The 20,710-nt window shown below is 47.8% G+C and overlaps 1 long non-coding RNA gene across 1 annotated transcript in view; it reads left to right on the top strand.

Moving 5' to 3' along the window:
- The window catches only part of LOC129385707 (uncharacterized), a 53,443-nt gene that overhangs the window by 23,818 nt on the left and 8,915 nt on the right, over positions 1-20,710 (top strand). The window contains exons 4-5 of the long non-coding RNA XR_008613215.1: positions 2,156-2,212; positions 18,098-18,198. This is a non-coding gene — a long non-coding RNA (uncharacterized lncRNA). The remainder of the gene's footprint in view (positions 1-2,155; positions 2,213-18,097; positions 18,199-20,710) is intronic.

Below are 20,710 nucleotides of genomic sequence, written 5' to 3'. Positions count from 1 at the left end.
CGATGCTTCAACAAGGACAGAAACCCGTTAGTGTGATGAAGACGCGCGTAATGGCAATTTCTTTGTGGAAGAGAATACTAGTGCAACGGTTAGTCTTGAAGGAAAGCGACGTGGATATCGCTTAACCAACAGAGACTCTACTTTGTTCATTGTACGTGGTGCAGTCATGCTAGTTGTGCGATACTGCACCGTCTTTTTGGGAGAAGGACTATATGGAAAACTTGTCGACGATCTGCGACTATGGTTCTTTGTTTGGCATTGATGAAGTAGCTACGTAGAGAAGGCATGTGACTGCGGTCACCCTATTCCAATGTCTCGGGCTGTTTAATAATGAAGCGGTCTGCAACGTATACCTTAAATCAAATGATCATCGATTCCTTCATTTTCCTCCAACAATTGGTTGTTTTCATAGATGTGCGTGAGCTAGAAGCGAAATTCCTCGCCAGTTACGGCTTTATTGAAGTTGGCAACCATCGCCCTTGACGACCATGATGCAGTGGTTTCTTTGAGTTCGAAGATGCGGAAACAATCTTACAAGAGGCCCGTCGTCCGCTGATGCGGTGCACTAGGATATGTGTATAAGGAATGCGATGGTGCGGTCATGACAGTGGTCATGACCGCATCACTGACCGCTGGTTATATGGGAGTGAATATATTTTATCCTGGCCTGATAATTAATGATTTGGGTTTTATTACCTATGCACAACTGAAAACTATCTCCAGCTTGTAAAAACTACTATTATGGCGGCGGTGTTAAGTTTCGGGGGCCTGAGCCTCATTCACTTAAGCGAAGTGGAGCCGTGGGTCTAGTCGCGGCTTTTCCGAAATAGTTGCGTAACGTTTATCTCAAATACATCGCAATGACCACAATATAGAGAATTATTATCTAGTAGGCTTCAACACGAACTTTAGAAGCAGGGGATCTATGTTACAAATAATCTAAAGTTATTTACATGACTGTTGCCTTTCCTCCAACAGCCTTGCTTTACAAAATAATTTGTGCTCCAGTTCTTCGATGGGAAGCATGCTTGAGCGCATTAATAGTAGCGTGCTTGACTGTGACTTGGAAAACAATAACATGCAGTATCGACACGACGTACGCCAGGAAAAAGCCCATTCTTTATTGCGGTGTTTGTTTCAATTTCGCTTACAGTTTCGATCTTGCGCTCGTGATAGGCCGATTGCGGTAAATGCAGCACAGAGCAAAATGGCATTTTTAATTGCGCCAGGTTTTCTCTAGAGGATGAGTGAATGAACGTGAAAGAAGGCTTTGACGCACTTTCCGCACGCATGGTGTTGCTCATTTTCTAAAACTAAAGAAGGGAAGAATGTCTTTCGCAAGAAAAATGGTGCGTTATGTTTGACATAGTGGGCCAGCATACTGGCATCGTAGCAGTTACGAAAATGTGCCAAGGTGTCGTGTTCCGTTAGCTACAAAAGAGACAATGTAGCGAATAGAGTGTTCGGGGAACAGGTAAAAAAAAAAACACAAGAAAATTCAGGGAAACAAGAAAAAAAGAAACTGCTCTTACAGCCACGCAAGACACAGCTCAACTGCCTGTTCCATTGTCCAGTGGGCAGTGCGCTGCGCCGCCTCTCACAGTTCTATGCGTGACAAAGTATGCAAAACACTAGCTTCCGGCGTCCGGATCGCACACGCTAGGAGCAGCTGCCCCCGCCTCTTTGAACCAGCCGGATGCTGCACCTACGGCCGAGCGGCAAACTATGCGTCCTAGCGCACGTGGGCGACATCCTTCGTCAGATACTAACCCAGCGGCTTTGGCAATTAGCGTGACGTCGCATACCACTGCGCATCCAGTGCGCGCATTCCTTTTGTGTCAGATCACGAGGCCTCTTGCCTACATTAGTGCGCCGTCAAATGCACGAACATTCCTTATGCTTCTTGGAAGGCTGCCTGTAGGCGTTTTTGCAAGCAGCATCAGGGCATTGTTAGGGCCAAGGTATTGTGTTGTGCTAGCCACAGTAGAAAAAAGAAAATGTGGCGAATAGGGTGATCGTGCTTTTACAGTTGCAATGGAGGAGCCAACAAAAAAAACAACTAGAAAAGTTCCACTGAACAGCATAAAACTCCGTTCGAAGGTAGCAGATCTTTGTGTCTATTTTCAAGTCAGAAGTTTTTTTTTATGCGTTTCAGGATTACTGTAAAAGGAGGAGGATTGATTCTGATGTGAAGAAAGTGACCCGACTGAAGGTATGGATATCCAGAACCAATCGAATCAAATTATCCTTTCGAGCTAACTTCTTTATAATTTCACCACACTTTTGCCTTAGCTCTTTTGTTTCTTCCTTACCGAACTGTGACTCCAGCAAAAGGACATTCGGATAGGGTCATGCCTTTCGCCTTTGGGTTTGCATTGTCTTTACCAACCGTTAAACGAAGCTAAAATTCCTGCTTGACCACGTAAAAGCGCTACGAATTTTGAGGAATCTGCAAAGTTGCTGGTGATATTATATAGTAACCTCGCCTGGACGCAAGCTAGTGCAGTGTAAGGAATTTAAGCTATTATTCGGCGATATGGGAAAGGCACAGCTTGTGCATAGAATTTCCTGACAATGACTATTGACGTTTATAAAAGATTTACATGAATTTTACTGACAAACACATACATGCTTGGTGTACTAGGCCATGCGCTGGAAAAAAAAGCTTTAATCTTTTCATCGCAAGGATTGTGTAAGAGCTAAATAAGCCACAGCTTCCCTGTGGCTCGAATCGGTGCTAGTGAATTTGTCTGTTTATTTGCTGCACGCTAGCTTCAGTGACCGTATTGAACATCACTCCACTAGTTTCGCCTGCCGGGTGTTTGTAGTTGTTTCCAAAGCCCTCCTTCAGACTGTAAAGGCTAAAAGGAAATCTGAGTCCGTGGTCGAAATGAGAGACATGAAGTCAAGCCCTATGTTTAGAAAGTGGCACAGAAAAACATGGCGACACGTAACAAGCACCTATCGTCTTCTCAGAGCCACGTAAACTGGCGGGACTACGCTAACCGCTGCATCACAAGTTTCATGCCCGCGATCCACGTGACAGGACGCAAATTACATCGCTACTCGCATGTAACCTGACTCGGTGCCCATCTATAAAACCTACTAGACGGGATCAATACTTCGCAAAGTGTGAGGGTAGACTTGGCAGTATTTCTATGTGCATATTTCACGAATATTGTCAGCGGAGAGTTCCGCTGTAATAAAAAAGAATTCGAGACATGATGAAGAGCCGGAAAATTCATATTTTTTTCTGAACTGGTCTTAATTGCAACTCGAAGTTGTTACTAGGTTCATAATATCTATAAACGCGATACTTACGGAACCTTTATTTCTGGCTGGGTGTTTTTATTCATTATGTAGATATTTTACCAAGGGCAGGTTGTAAAGAAATTCAACCACAATTCCTGACAAAGCAGGCGAGAGGGCGCATAGTTCATCGTTCACAATTGTGTGCTGCGCTGACCTGCAGACCTTCGTCGACAAAGTTTCGGGCAAATGCGTCCGTGTGTTTAAACAAAGGGGACAATATTGTAAGCGGATTGGGTGGAAGGAGTAGCAGGTGAGAAGGCGGGCACGCTGGTATGCGGAAGCTTGCTGTGAATACAAGCATTTCTCCGGCGTCAGTACGCATCGCAGCTTTGAGAAGCGCTTTTTTCGAATATGCGTCCGAGTCTCCGACACCGACAGAAGCAAAAACAAAGAAGTGAAGTGCTGGGAGACAGCAGGCGGCCGGGGCGAAGGTGCCACCGAGGTAAAAAAAATCCGAAGGCGTAAGTAAGGGAGGGGGTGGGGGGTGGGGTTGGGTACTTTCACACGATGGATACCAACGGCATAGAACCGTGGTTATGCGAAGCATCGAGACAAAACTCGGAGCAACTCAGTCTATAAGGACAGAAATGTAGTCTGTGCGTTGCTTATAAATGTACCGTGCTTGTAATGAGCCAATACATTTTAAAAACCCTGATTAATTGTTTAATTCGAGCCTCTGTCTTACTTATGGTTGAAGGTGGGCTGACTGGTTCATCGGCCTATTTTCACCAGAAACAGCGTGTAGACGAAAAAGCGCTCTATTTTCGAAAAAGAAGACGTAATTCCTTTTTCATTTCATTCCGGGCAAAAGGCTCTTAATTGAATTCCCACTCCAACCCTCCGAGTGTTGTCGCCATTCCATTTCCACTCCATTCCGGGGTAGCTAAAATAACGAATGATTCCGGAGTCATTTCAATTTCGGAGGGCTAACTCCGCAACACTGCGAGGCACTGTCCACTCTAATGATGCGTCAGTCCATGTAATGAAGTATAAAGGCTCACATCCGATGATGATAGCCTATGGATGAAGTGCTGAATTCTTGCCCGCACCATTCCCCTGCACGATAGTAGAAATCGTGGCCACAGCATTAAATGACAGGGAACTCCGCGCGAAGGGCTTCATCGGTCAAATGGGGACAACATTGGTGGTGCCACAATAGCGGTTAGTTGGGCAAAAAACAGGAGATACCTGATAATTAATGCTAGAAATCTTCTTCAGCACCAGACGGAAGGAAAGGTATGTGATTAGATGTGTAATAATTAGTATGTCGTCCCATTGCCTGGCTTTAATATTGACACGGGCACGTTGGTAAACTGCACGAGGCGGGAAACTTTCTTTGCAGGAGCACCGAAGGTGGCGTTCCACATCAAAGTGATAATGGCAAAATTACCTTCAAGTTTCTGTGATCTGGTTCAATTTGAGCTGTTACATATCAGTGAATCTATGATGAAACCACTCAGTCAGTCCATTTGACTGAGGATACCAACCCGATGTTGTATTGTGGTTGGTGGGGGTCGGAATTTTCTATCAAGATTCCAATTGCATAACTACCATATTTAATCAATATTTTTTGTATATGCCATTACTTATACCTGTACCCACACCTTATGTAATACCCCCATATTGAGGGTCTTTGAGGTAATTGATATGATCTGTACTAAGTTTCATTGCACACATCATGAACGTCTTGCAAGTTCAAGGCGCTGCGCGAGCTTTGTGCATAATGAGGACGACGGAGACGACGTGTCATGCGGCTTCGGCGCGAGCGCGCTGACCGTTGCAAGAGGAAACAAAATACAATATAAATATCCAATAACAGAAGTCGATGGGTGACTAGACAAAGAAAGAAGAAGAAAAGGGAGGAGAAGGAAAAAGACATGTCGGAGGTGAGATTCGGCGGAAGATGGTCTGGGGTGCGGAGGTTTACGCTAGTTGGGCCACAAGGAGCCCAGCGCTCAAGGCCTTCACCCAGCCGCAGCGAAGCTTCCACGTTTGCTCGTGTCTACTGGGCACGACGTAAGCAGGGACCGTTCGAGGAAGGCTGCTGGGGTGCGGAGGCACGGCTCCTGGACCCTCGTTCGCAGAGGCCACGACTCAGACGCATTGCGGTGTCCCGACGACCTGTGACGTCTTTTCCGATGTTGCGGAAATGGGACGGTGTTTCGACAGCTTCACGCCTCAGCCGTTCTCGAGCGGGTGCGAGCGTCACTTTGCTGCCTACGCAGTGCGGACTTCTCAGGATAAAGAAACAACCGGTGACCATTTTCTTTCGACCGTTTTGATGAGGTGAACTGGGACTCTTTGGTTAACTCTGTACATTTGCCAGGACGGCGTTATGCCACAAGTTTATGTCGTGACCTTGTGCGATTTCTTGCATGCCCTCTATTTGCACTTCCATGGTGTAATCGATGTTGGGATTTTGTAGACTCTACGCCATAACGCTGCTTTCCGCTGCTTTGATTTATGCTTTATAATGTGTGTTTTTTGCGTGTCTTCTTGGCATCAACAAGTGCATATTGAGGACATTCCTCTTGGCAAGATCGAGAAGCTCTATGATTTCTAGAGCTAAGGGTTAGAAACTCGGCTCAAAGTGCTATCAGTGGCTTGAAGTGCTGGCAGAACATGACAGGGTACCGTCGACGTGGAGGTTGCACCTCGGAGAGAAACGGAATCACCTCCAGGGTTGCAACAATTTCTGTAGCTGTTTGAACAGTGATTTAGTTTGAACCATCAAGCGATGATAATTTCCGGAATGGTGCAGCTTGAAGTTGAAAAATTGAGCCTCACGTATTTATTGGTATTGACGTGCGATGCGCCGCCATATGCTGTCCGATTGTTAAGCAAAGTTTATTAAGTTCAGTAAATGAAAGAGATACCAACGACAAAGCTTGCGAAGAACTGATACGGTTGCAGCATCTAGACGAGTCATTTCTAGGAGACTTTCAACACAGACACGATAGAATGACATGACAACACATACACAACAACCAGCTAGACTACGCGGCAGCAATTCAACACGTCACTGACGAAGCATTTTATGGCTCCGAAACTGCGGACATTAGTTTTTCCGATTCATTAGACTTGGTCAACATCGCTCAGGTTGAATCGAGCGATGCAACGGGTAATTAGAGCCATTACTACTCCCAAAGTGCAGGCTGTCTCGAGATGGCGGCGGGAAAACCATTGTTTGGGCACCAGCAGTTGGCCTTTATACACCAAAACGCAGGCACCGTGGACACGACGGAAGTGCTCCGGAATGCTTAAAAAGAAGAAACTTGACTTGTGTTCTCAAAGGACTGAAGTGTTCTGGCGCTGACTTGTGAAGACTGCATCCAATCACTGTAAAAAGCATATATATATTTTTTTTTATTTAGGCCATCACTTCTTTTACAAATGTTCTTGAAAAGTGAATTGCGCTTCAAAGAGAAACGAGAAATTTAGACGCTCCCTCTAATAATATTGTTACGTAGGAAGACGCCGACGAAAAGCTATATACAAGTATATTTACATATACGCCACACTTGGCCAAGAGGCACCAGCCCGCGCTAGCCTCTAATCGTCGTCGTCGTCGTCTGCACACTGCTCGCCTCTTCGTCATCGCAAAGACTGTTCCGTAGCACTACCTCCAGCGGCAAAAGCGCCGTCGGTAGGTGTAGAGGGCAAACGCTCGATTAGTGCTCGCAGCGATAGGTTTCGGTAGTGCTCATCGGCGATGTTAGCGAAGGCAGACACAGAGAAAATGCCGTTGGCGGCACTACTGTCGGCGCCGTCGGGCTCGTCTACGGGGTAGCGAGACAGGCAGTCAGCGTCCTTGCGTAGTCGGCCATATTTGTAGGTGACAGTACACGAATATTCTTGGAGGCGTAAGGCTCAGCGACCAAGTCTTCCTGTAGGATCTTTCAGTGAGCATAACCAGCAAAGCGCGTGATGGTCTGTGACGGTGGAAAAGGGTTGGCCATATAAGTATGGGCGGAACTTCGCAACCGCCCAAACTAGGGCCAGATACTCATGCTCAGTGATGGAATAGTTGCGCTCCGAGGGTGAGAGGAGCCTGCTGGCGTAAGCGATAAAACGGCCGTTACCGCGCTGGCGTTTTGCCAGTACTGCTCCAATTCCGTGACCGCTGGCATCGGTACGTACTTCGGTAGGCGCAGAAGGATCGAAATGGGCCAGAACGGGAGGCGTTGTGAGAAGGTCTATTAAATGCGAGAATGCAGAGGCCTCGTTATTGCCCCACTGGAAAAGGGCGACTTTTTTCAAAAGCTCGGTTAGTGCTCGTGCTATGGCCGTGAAATTTTTCACGAAACTGCGGAAGTACGAACAAAGGCCGATGAAGCTGCGCACATCCTTGACACACTTCGGAACAGGGAAGTGCGTAACAGCATGGATCTTGCCTGTGCCCGGTTGCACTCCGTTCGCGTCAACGAGATGTCCAAAGACTGTAAGCTGGCGACGGCCGAATTGGCACTTCGATGCGTTGAGTTGCAGACCGGCTCGACGAAAAACGTCCAGGACAGCTGAGAGGCGCTCGACCTGGCTAGCGAACGTTGGGGAGAATACTATAATGTCGTCCAAGTAGCACAGGCACGTGGACCATTTGAAACCGTGAAGAAAGGAGTCCATCATGCGTTCAAAAGTGGCAGGAGCGTTACATAGACCCAACGGCATCACTTTGAATTGATAAAGACCGTCGGGTGTTACAAAAGCAGTCTTCTCGCAGTCGAGATCATCCACGGCAATCTGCCAGTAGCCGTAGCGAAGGTGAATAGAGGAGAAATAGCGAGCACAGTGGAGGCAGTCAAGGTCGTCATCAATCCGAGGTAGGGGATACACGTACTTTTTGGCAACCCTCTTAAAGTGCCGATAATCCACGGAAAAGCGCCATGAGTCATCCTTATTTTTTACCAGAACAACAGGTGACGCCCATGGACTACATGACGGTTCAATAATGTTCTTGACAAGCTTTTTGCGAACTTCGGCGAGAATAACTTGACGCTCAGCCGGTGACACTCGAAACGGGCGGCGATGAATAGGAGGGGCATCGCCGGTATTAATGCGATGTTTAACAGCTGTAGTTTGGGCGAAAGAACGATCGTTAAAGTAAAAAATATAATGGTAGGAAAACAGAAAGCGGTAGAGCTCACAAGCGTGATCGGACGGCATGTCGGGCGCAATCAGTTTCTGTAAGTCGGCGATGGTAAAAGTTGCCGACTGCGATGGCAGAAGAGGATCGGCTGAGTTGTCGTCTACTGCAATAGATGCTACTGAGTGATCCTCGAATGAGCAAAACTGTGCCAGAGACATCCCGCGTGGCAGCACTTGTGTCGTCAAGCCAAAATTGATCACTGGCGGGCAGACGCAATTCGCCGTAATAGATAAAACGGTATGAGGTACTGTGATCCCGTGAGTAAGGAGGACGACTTGCATAGAAGCCGCGATGTAGCGACCGTCGGGCACTGGTGGAGATGACACTAAGTCAACGTAAGTCAGTGCCGTAGGTGGCAAGCGAACGAAGTCAACGGAACTGATGCGACTGGCGTGTGGTTCAGCGGCATCAAGAACAGGCAGGTCAAGGCGGAGAGTACTGGCGGAGCAATCGATGAGAGCAGAATGTGCGGACAGGAAGTCTAAGCCGAGGATGATGTCGTGGGGACAGTGGGCGATGACTGTGAACAGCACGATAGTGGAGCGATCGACGAAGGAGACGCGGGCGGCGCACATACCAAGTATGGGGTCTGTTCCGCCATCGGCAACACGGACAATAGGCGTCGTGTCGGGCGTGATTATTTTCTTCAGCCGGTTACGACGGTCAGCGCTCATTACCGACAAATGCGCCCCAGCGTGTATAAGCACAGACAGAGAAACACCGTCGACTTGCACGTCAAGAAGGTTCAGATGAGTGGGCGACGTCAGTAGAGGATTTGGCGGAGTAGGGAACAATGCAGCGTCACCTCAGAGCGTTGCATCGTCTAGATTTCCGGCTGGGAGCGGCATCCGAAGAGAGTCGGTGAATAGGAGCGGCGGGGCTGGGGAGAGCGAGATTGTCGTCGTTGGGGCGAAGGTGAGCGAGAATAGGGGCTGTTCGGCGCAGGAGAATCAGTGGCGGCATCATTGGAGCGTGCGGCATAGAGACGAGAAGAGCCACCTGGGGGGCGAGAGTAGGCAGTATAAGTGGACCGGGTGGGGGAACTCCAGCGACTGCGACAGTGCCGAGAAATGTGCCCGATTCCCGCCCGAACCGCTGGTCGATACGTCGGCTTTTAGCGAGTTCCGGGCGGTGGCACTCTTTTATAACTGCATCCACTGTCGCCACGTTGTTGAAAACGAGCAAGTTGAAGGCGTCATCGGCAATGCCTTTGAGAATGCGGGAAACCTTGTCTGACTCAGTCCTGTGTGCGTCAACTTTGCGGCACAGAGCCAAGACGTCCTGAATGTACGTGACGTAGGGCTCTGTTGACGTCTGCACACAGCCGGAAAGCGCCTTCTGCGCGGCAAGTTTGTGACCGTAGGGGTTAGCGAGCAAGTCTCGGAGCTTTTGCTTAAGCGAATCCCAACTAGTGAGCTCATCTTTGAGCGTCCGAAACTAAACTCGAGGTGTGCCACCGAAGTAAAAGACTACATTGGCGAGCATTATAGTAGGGTCCCACTGGTTATTGCAGCTGACGTATTCGTACAAGCTGATCCAGTCCTTAACGTCTTCCCAATCTTTGCCCGAGAATACACCAGGATCACGGCGAGCGGGGAGAGCGATGTAGGTCGTCGAAGTGGCAGCAGGTGTCGGAGCCGGCGGATTCGAATTGTCGTCGACGGGAGACATGAAGGAAAGCTTGACGTACCGTCCACTACGAAGCTCCCTGACGAGGTACAGGGAACGTCCACCTCCAGTAGATATGTTACGTAGGAAGGCGCAGACGAAAAGCTATATACAAGTATATTTACAAGGAAATACGCCGCACTTGGCCAGGAGGCAAGAGCCCGCGCTAGCCTCTAATCGTCGTCGTCGTCTTCACACTGCTCGCCTCTTCGTCATCGCAAATACTGTTCCGTCGCAATATAAATAATATTAAATGAGTCAGGCATCTGTCTCAGAAAAGTATCTTTCCGTATTAGATCTATTGAAAAGGGGGCATCGGAGTTACGCACAGCTCAAACTTCCCTTTAATCCTTGCACTTTTGTCTTCGACGATAACGAAAGTTAACAAGATCGTCTAAAACAACATCAGCATTGAAATAAAAAAGAAAGTAATGCATTGTCTTGGCAGCAGATCGCTGGAAGAAGGCCACTTTAGTCTTGCGAAACATTCTTACAGTCGCATCCAATTCCTATTAAATAGCAGATGACGGTTCACTGTGACTTTAAAAGGTGTTTTAATTTTGTCCATGCAAATACGCAGCCATATAAATGTTTGTACAATAGCGATTTCAGAAAACACCGGGAGCAATCAACAAGGATAGTCGTTTCTCATAGCCTGGAAATGTTTGGACAGTATTACTTTGTTTCAATCAGGAGGCATTGTTCCCTATTTTTAAATTGTTCCTTCTGAGTCTTTCCTGAAACACGGCCACGCCATCACGTCTCATAAACACTAGCTTCGCCTCGCCCGGCGGTATGCTTTATCAACCACACACACCATGCGAACGCTTAGATGTAACTATGCCGCTGGCGGAGCGCTAAAAGATTTTATCGTACCACGGAATTTCACAGCACCGATTTAGTTCTAAAGCGCACAAACCCCAACTGCGTTCCTTTTTTGAAGATTTTTCACCGCCAAAAAGACCAGCCGGGTGGCTGGAGACCTAAAGATCCAGATGAGCACACTGAGAAAAATTAATGGCAAAGCTTTTTAGTGTGGTACAGTACCAAGCACAAACAGTGCAATTTCTGTACGTTGCGGCTGCATGCGAAAGTGTTAGTTATAAATTTGCGTAACATGAACACAGGCTATTACGAACACGAGGACGTACTGGTCAATACGTTTTTGTGGTGACAATATTCCTTTCTACCAACAACTACAGGGATCAACGGGTAAATGCGTCAAATTACTTTTAGTCTAATTGGTGGCAGACATAAAAAGTGGTTGAAATTGAACTCTTTAAACCTGCATATCACGAGGGAAAGGTCTGTTTGGCTTGGTTTTGCAAAGACTATGCACACAGCGTTTCCTTAAAGTTAGACCACAGCCTTTGACAGTCGTTACATGCGCTGCCAAGCGGGTTGTCTATGAAGTGACGGTGAAACATGGTGAACATGACGGCATGATGGTGGCTCTATGACAGTGACGCAGTGACGATGGAATGAAAAAGAAGGAATGATATTGTTACGGGGAGACGCTTAAAAAGGTTTATGTACAATACACAGTGGCCGTGAATGGCACCTCAGCAACAAAGATGGCGGGCCGCGGTACAGCTCGCGCTGTTTCTCGTCTGCTATATTAACGTCTTCTACGTAGGCACGACACATAGCTCATAACATTGCCTTTCGGCGGCGAAAGCACCGACTAGGTACAGTTGAAATACGCTGGCACGGAAAAGGATCACCGCACTCCCAGGGTTAATCACTGTTTCTAACATGATATGGTCTAAAGCGGACGACGTGCGCAAAGTGAGCGCGAGGTGTAGTCGATGGGAACGAAGACAAGGGAGCGATTTGCTACTTTTCTGCGGTCACTTGTCGGTACGCTCGATATGGGCCGGTGTACGGGAACATCAGCTTTTTAGAAAGCCTGCCACAGCGCGCTGAGGACCAGAGGATGTGAAGGAACACAGGGGCAAATAGGGTAGTCCTGTGATAGCTATTGTATCCCGATTGCTGTTGGATATAGGACTCATGCAATCGAGTGTGGGCAGCTTGACGTGCATGACCAGCTCGGGCAGTAGCTTCTTCAGCATACTCGGAAGAGGGGCACGCGGAAGAAGGCGCCAGCGTGTCCATGGGCAAGTAGGATTTCAGCCGAATTAGAGAAAGAAAGGCGAATTACCAGTGTTCTCATGTTTTGACGTGTTATTTGCCAATTTCACAAAAGGAAATGCTGTGTACCAATCCTGGTAGTGGGTGGACACATACAATGTCAGCACGTCAATAATTATTCGGTTCAGTCGCTCCATCAAGCCATTAGTCTCCGAATTGCAGTTTACGTTGGCTTGAGGAGGCTTACGTTGGCTTGAGTAAAATGTCCTCGATCACGATCGAAAGAAACTGCCTGCTGTGGTCAGTTAGGAGTTGCCAAGGTGCACCATGCTCGAGAATGACGTCATAAAGTAAGAATTCCGCAACGTCTGTCGCGCAGCTGGTCTAAAATGCATGGGTGATCGAGAATCGTGTTGCATATTGTGCAGTGACGGTGAACCATCTGTTTTCTGAGACAGACAGAGAAAACGCGCCAAGTAAGTCGAGACCAACACGATCAAATGGATCATATGGAATGTCGAGAGGCTGAACATGGCCAGCAGGTGAGAGTACCCGTTTTTTTCGATGTTGACAAAAACCACAAGAGACCACGTAACGACGCACCCAACGGCACACGCCTGGCCATTAGAACAGACGGTGTGTGCGACCGTATGCGCTCGAAACGCCGAGGTGTCCTGCTGCTGGCGCATCATGAAGCTGGACAAAAACAGTCGATCGGAGGTTAGGCGGAATCACAAGTAAAAGCTCAGAACCATGAGAAAGGAAAGTGCGACGACGTAAAGTGTCATCGTGCAGCCCAAAGAGGAGGAGAGAGGCATCGGGAGCCAGGGGGTGGAGACGGTCGATTATCTAGCGTAGGACAAGGTAACGGCGGTGCTGAGCAGCAGTGTTCAAGAGAAAACACACAAGGACTCTAGTCGCCGGGTGCAGGTTCCGGGTGGTCGACGGGGTCCCGGAAAAACAGCTGGCATTCAGATACAAACGACGAAGTACGCATATACCATCATTCAAGGCGACCCCTTGGATATTTGAGTGAAGGCAGCTAGCAAAGATCGTGATGGTCAGTGTCAACGGTAAACGGCGCACAATTGACACAAGCGTAAAATTTTGCGACAAGCCAAAGCAAGAGCGATGTACCTTCTCTCTGCAATCAAGTAATTCTTCTCAGCGGTGGAAAGGTGGCGGCTGGCATACGCAATGACACAGTAATGACCATGTCAACATTGAACCATAACAGAGCTGATACCGTGGCGACTGGTATCTTTACGGATTTCCGTGGGAGCTGAATCATCAGTGTGCCAGCACAAGTGGCCTAGTGAGCAGTGCGATGAACTTCGAAGAGGTGGACTCTAAAATGGAATCCCAGATAAAGGGAACGTTTTCATTAGCAGGCATGTAAGAAGCAGTGCTATCTCTCTGAAGTCTTTCACAAAGCTACGAATGTCAGCAGAAACAAACAAAGAAAAAACTAGCGGACGTTGTTCGAAAAATGGGGCGTGAGAAGTTGACAACACCACGTGCCTTAGCTGGGTCTGGTGGGATACCGGCAGCGTTAACAAGACGCCCGAATACGGTGATCTCTCAGCGTCCTAAACGGTATTTGAAGGAGTTTAGTTGAAGACCGGCATTGTGAAGTAGATCAAAACTAGCTGATAGTCGTTTTAGATGACTGAGAAATGTAGGCGAAAAAATGACGACATCGTAAAGGCAACATAAGGAAGTAGACCAATCCAACCCGCGGATGAAGCGTTCAAATGTCTCTGGGGCATTATGCAACCGAATGAGCTTGACTTTAAACTGGTTGTGCCCATCTGGCGTAACGAAGGCAGTTTTTTCGCGATCCTTCTGAACAGAGGCAATTCGCCAATAGTCGGACCGAAGATTTATAGAAGCGAAACACATTGCGCCATGTAGAGAGTCGAGTGCATCGTCTGTTTGCGGCAAAGGGTAGACCTCCGTTTTTGTGTTCTTGTTTAAGTGCCACTAGTCGATAGAAAACCTCCATGTGTTTTCCTTTTTCTGGCAAGCACATGCCCAAGGACCCACGCATGGTTCAATGATGTCTTAAGCCGGCATTTTCTGAACTTCTGTTTGAATTACGCAGCGTTGGAACGCAGACACTCGGTGAGACTAGCTATGGATGGGTCTGGCATCCCCAGTATCGATGCGATAACTTACGAGTGATGTCTGTCCGTGATTGGGCGAATAAAAATTTAAAAAAGCGTGACGCTAAGATGCTGACAAGCTGGGAAGATCTTGGGACTAAGAAGGGGAGATGTCAGGAGCAAGCATACCGTCAAGGGGTTCATCAAGCGCAATACTCCTATTCAGGCTCGCCGGTGACGCCTGTGCAACGTCGATAGTTACGGCCAGAGGGTAGCATGCGTGTAACGGCCTACTGGTAATACGCTACCCAATGCTACGTTCGGGAAGAAATTGTGGGGTTGATCTTATTAAGTTAAGCATAGGTAAACATGCCTGGTTATCTGCAACAGACTCTACAGAGTGAGGGAACGCAACACACCACGTCAAAATAGCGCCGAGAGAAGGGAAAATCACATAGTCACCGTCAGAAACAGGGTCAACGTAACACACATCGCAGTAGCTGGTCGCAGACGTACAAACTCGACGCATATAAACGGAGTGGCAATTCGGTGTTGAGGCCGGGTACAGAAGGAAGTTTCAACTGTAGAAGGCCAGATGACTAGTCAATGAGGGCAGAATGGGTGCTCAGGAAGTCATGGCCGAGGATGACATCATGGGCAATGGCGAATAGAACTGTGTTCGGGTGGCCAGCGAAGATTACATGCGCAGTGCAAATGCCAACAGCAAAAGTTGTACCGCCGTTGACAACCTGAACGCTAGTCAACGTGGTGGGCGTAAGAACCTTGCGGAGACGAGAAAGGGGAGCGCTCATGACCGATAGTGTGTAGAAGCACGAAAACAATTGCGCGGTCCACTTCAACGTCCAAAAGGTTTAGTCGGGTAGGCAGAGTCAACCCATGACTTCCGACTCGATTATTAATGCAGTGTCACCTCTGGGAGCTGCACTGGTCAATTTTCTGAAGTTCGACGAATGGCGACGGCGAGTGACGGGGCAGCGGAGAGCGGGAACACCGGTCCCGGGGGGATCGCGAGCGGCCGTAGCGTGGAGTCGGGGCAGGAACATTAGGGTGCCGTGGGTCATTGCGAGAACGAAATCAAGAGGACCGTCTGTCTTCCGGGAGGTACGTGGTGACGACGAGCGCGATAGCGACAATGGCGGGAAATGTGGGCTATACCATTGCAAGGGAAGCATATTGGCCTGTCGGCAAACGTGAGCCACTGATTTGGATCGCAGTATTCGCGACAGGTCCATTGTGGGCGGGGAGGTCCAAAGAAATTGCTTACCGCAAGGTGACTTGCAGCACAGGTGCGACGAATGCCTGCGTTCGCCAACTCTTCGCACACGGCGGCTTGGATCAACCACACTGACGGGCGAGACTCACCGTATGAACGGGCCTTAGGAACATGTAGAGACGTGGCCTCAATCTCACGCCCCACAAGACGCCGTGAGGTTTCAGTACTAGGCGGCTGGACGTCCTCAGTTGAGGTTATGGCGGTGACACGATGACTCTTCGCTTTCTAAACGCGTCGGCACTCTTTTAAGATGTCGTCGACAGTCGAGAAGTCCTCATATATAAATAAATTTAACGACTTTAAGTATACGGCTGACATCGTTGGCTTCGGGCATTTTGTCGTCAACTCGCCGACCTAGATCTAACACGTCCTGGATGTACACGAGATATGGTTCAGTTAATGTTTGGTTACGGCGCGAAAGTTCCTTCTTGGCGTTTCGCTGGCGCCCACCTGCCTTTCCAGAGTATCACCTGTAGTGTCTGCTTGACCATGTTCCAATAAGCCAGTTCCTCTTCGTGGGTTTGGATTCCAAACACGCGCGTTCCCTTGAGGTAGTATATAACGTTAGACATCATGATGGTTGGGTCAAACCGTTTGTTCTTACTAGATATCTCATATTTGGCGAACCAGTCTTCGATCTCCGTCGAGTCAGTACCGGAGAAGCTACCAGTGTCTCGGAGTTGGGCCAGCACAACCGATCTTGTGGTAGCCGAGGCTGAGCCAGTCGACATGGTCGTATGATCCAAAAGATCTCCGCTACGAAGCTCCGTAGTATACTTCAGATATTCCCCGGGCCCCCACCAAATAAGTTTCCGGGGTTGTAAAAAAAAGATTGATGTACAATATTTAGACAGTGGCAGCGAGTGGCACCAACACAGCAAAGATGGCTCTTTCTTTTTCTCGTCTGCTATGAAACGTGTTATTCGTCTGCAGGACATGTGGCTCATAACAACATGATGGGGCGACAAAACCCGTATAACGATAGCAGCTTGACGACAATGGGATGTCCATTTTAAATTAGGATGATAGTGTAACGACCAGAGCCCCACGACGCCGACATAAAAAAATGAGACGAATACTATGACGACTATGGTGCCACGACGATGGTATACCGACGACTGCATGAGAGCGTCTGCCTGATGGCGATGCAATCACTACGACGGCATGACAACGTTAGCATATACTTAATTGTTGTACGTCTGTTCGTGGGAACGGAATGGCTAAATCGAAAGCGTTATTTCAGGTATTTTTCACTTCAGCGTCTGCTGTTAGTTCCTTATCACGCCACAGTGTGAAGGTATCCACCGAAAGGTGATAGTGTGGCCATTTCTATTTTTATGTTTGAGATGTTCTGTGATTTCTAGAGCCATTTAATAATAGGGGCCCTGCCTGAGGACAAAGCAAACTGTATGAAGAGGTTGCTTGCAGTTGCAAATATCGTACATGTGCGAGGAGGCTCCACGGAGAGAAATCCAAGTGCTTCCTGGAGAGCAGCAAGTTTTGCGACAGTTGATGTTGACTTATGGTCTGGCTGAAACCTCCTAGTAATGACCATATGTGTAATGACAAATGCTGAAGCGCAAGCGTATGCTTTGATAGAGCCATTATATACACACGTACAGTACCTCCGTAGTGTGCGTAAATGTAAAACAGGGTAAGTTTCTTCAGACCATTGGATACAACAGATGACTTTTCGCAATTCCAGGGATCTGGAGCGTAACGAAAAGGTTTGGGCTGGGCCATCGAGGGTATTCTCGGAATACAGGCGGTAGGAAATTGTATATTCTGATGAGGCGATAGAGTCCTTGAAAAACCGCAATCTCGGTGTGTGGCAGAGCGATGACAAAGAATGGTGTCTGTGCCGGATCAGCACGCGAAGGTACATTCCACTAAGTACACGCGAAGGTATATTGCAGAGCAAGTATACACCAACAGGCCAAGCACAAGCTCCCGCTTTTGTTCGATTGGTTGCAGTGCATCGTGGAAGGCCCAAACAAGTGTTGAATGCTTGAGCGTGAATGCTTGAGAGGTCCGCATGCCCGTGTTCGGTTTTCTTTGAAACGAAAAAAGTGGCTGATCTTACAGAAAAATAGATATAAGTTTCAGGTTTCGAGCAAGAATTCATGTTACGCTGTGTATTCTTCTAAAGGCCGTTTCTTCCAACTTTAGCAGCTTATTCAAATATATGCTGCTGTTTGAGTTCGTTGATAGCTATTCGCCGCTTACAATATATTCATTCCAGTCAGACTGACAATGGATGCTATCAACGGAATTCATCCATTTTTTAGTTATTACTTCGCAGTACAAGATGCGATTGTTAGAGCATGTACACATAGGCTATAAATAACATGGGCTCTCACGAACCCTCGAATATTTCAAGTGCTTACGTTGAAAGTAGGTTTGCAAAAAGAATGCGCTATTCGCAGGCAACCGCCGTTGCCTTGCTGTTTGTAATTTTGATGCACGATCAATCCACAGCTCTCGATGTTGTGACTGAAGAGGCCCTGCAGGTCCCTTTGCGGAGTAGTGCTCAACCTGTTGTCACGGTTAGCGAGCGACGCAACCAAGATGGAAGACGGGTAAGCACCACGTAAGCAAAACACTAAATGTTTGACCAGGCGCGCAAAATGTTGTCCATATTATCTTCACCATACTTTGCGTCCGGTGCTGATGAATACACATTATATTTTTTAGGAAATCTTGTGTCACTCAAATCAACACGTTCACGACGATGTTAAATCTACACGGAAAAGCCACGCTATATTGCATTATGCAAAACTAGCATAGGCTCATATTATTTGAGGGTACCAGGTATTATCGTGTATACTTTATTTCAGCAATTCTTTGAAGCACTATGAACGCTGAAGGACCTCTTAGTTTATACGAAGGGCGAAAGCCCCTCTAGATGCTTTCATCCGTGCCACGCCGTTTACCTGGCGTCTGCTTGCTTTTGTCTTGGCACGTGTCCCTCTGATTGGCATGTGCGTGAGCATAAACCGTGTGTATGTGCCTGTGACAGGTTACTTCGCATCTACATGTGCTTTTTGAGCAGTTACTTCCTACCTCCTTAGCCAGCAGTAAATCGGAACCCCCTTTAAGTAGCTACAACAACGCCTCATTGCTCTCCTTGACATCTGATAGTTGATGCTTGCTCCCCACCCTCCTCACGTACCGTATTAGGGCGGAGTAGTAAATAAATGATGCAGCCTTGTAGAGCATAGCACATTTTTAACACATCATCAGTGACAATGGTGTGATGCCATCTGCTAAGTGCAAAGCAAACCACTTTTACAACTCAACTTCCCCTTTGTAGGCCTAAGCTCCCTAATAACAACAAAGCATGCCTAGGGAGTCGCCCTCAGCATGATATTAGAAAAACCGATATTAGAAATCGACACCACGAGATGAGCCAGTGAGGGTTCGCCGTCAACTCGCCCAGTCCCATGCGAGGCAAAGAACCACGTGAGAATGCCGACTAGATCGCCATCACTGAGGGAAGACCTCGACGGTCTTTAGATTCGCCATCACTAGGACACTACATGTCACCTCAGAGCCCACGGTATACAGACCCATCGCGGGGCCGGTCTGTCACCCCTTATATAGAAAACGGAAAGCAGCAACCAATGGACGTGTAGTTACTCTCCGTTGAAGTGCTGAAGGTCCTTTGCCATCAACGATAAGGCTTCAAGTTCCATTCCGACAAAGAAGTGGCGAGAAAAAGCCACGCGAACGAAGCCTTGAAGCCAGGAAAACACCGCCTAATAAAGGTTTAACGTCTCGGTGAAACAGCAACGGAATGGTGCGGCGTAGCCGGGACCCGACGCCGAGTTCTGACTGTAAGGCAAGACCACAAATCACCGACTTCGACAGCCAAATGTCACTGCTCTAGTGGACACAGCAGCTGACTACTCCCTGATAAATTAATGTTGTGCTGCCAAGTTGAAGAAAGGTCGATGGACGGCGCTCAAATACGGGAAGCTGGAGATGCCTAATCAAGCCGACTGGAATTCGCAACACAAGGCTAACAGTTCATGAACGAACATGCCCTGCGATGTCCTTATCCAGAAACACTGGTCACGTCACTTATTTTCGTAATTGATTGCCAGAGCTAACGCGGCGCAGTCATCTACATAAAGTACAAATCGAAAATGCTATGCACAGAGCTAGCGATCCCGTTGCACAGAACTTTCAATCACTATGCCTTCAATTTACTTGAATATCAAACCAGTATCCGGCCTCGCAACAACATCATGATTACCTTCAGCGAAGAAGAAGCAGAATACACGAAAGTCATCGTCGAGAACGAGCAACGCCTGCTGCCTGATCGCAAAATTGACGTCGCAAAGAGAATCGCGCAATTTCGTTTACAAAAAGCACTTGTGCCGACGAAGATTACCGCTGAGAATGAACACCTGAACAAGGACACGAAAATTGCATACATGAATGACGTTACTGCAGTCAGCGATGCATTTGTACTCTTGGACACTTTCACTTTTGGTGGTCGACGCTTCTGAACCAGTTTTCCATAAAATTTTGATTCTTTTCTGACAGAAGCAAGAGAAGGTCAAAGCCGTCCCCCGGCAATACAAGAACAGCTTTTTGCCATCAGGAAAGATTTGGCGAAGACCAGTTACCAGGTATCGCATAATAACCGAATATAGCACTGGATTAGTTCACCAGAGCCGGCACCGCATTTCGAAGCGATAACCAGAAACCATAAAGAAACAACTCAATGAAGCTCTGAGCGATAACATTATCCAGTCGTTGAACAGTTCATCGGTTTCTCCTGCAGTCTTAGTGAAGAAGAAATATTGAACTCTGAGCTTCTGCATTGATTATCGCAACCTGAACAAAATGACTAAGAACTTATACCCCCTCGAATGGATAGGTGACGCGTTGGACCAGCAATTCAATGCGAAATACCTTTCGCCGATGGGTCTCAAAACTGGCTGCTGGCAAATTCAAGTCGAAGAGAAGGATCGAGAGAGGGCCACCTTCACTACTCGCGACTGCCTCTATGAGTTTAAGGTCATGCCGTTTATACTTTCCTCGGCACCTGTACTGTTCCAGTGCACGATTGATATAGTGGCA

The sequence above is a fragment of the Dermacentor andersoni genome, chromosome 7 (assembly GCF_023375885.2).
Source record: "Dermacentor andersoni chromosome 7, qqDerAnde1_hic_scaffold, whole genome shotgun sequence".
NCBI classification, from domain to species: domain Eukaryota; kingdom Metazoa; phylum Arthropoda; class Arachnida; order Ixodida; family Ixodidae; genus Dermacentor; species Dermacentor andersoni.
This window is presented reverse-complemented; position numbering and strand designations above follow the sequence as displayed.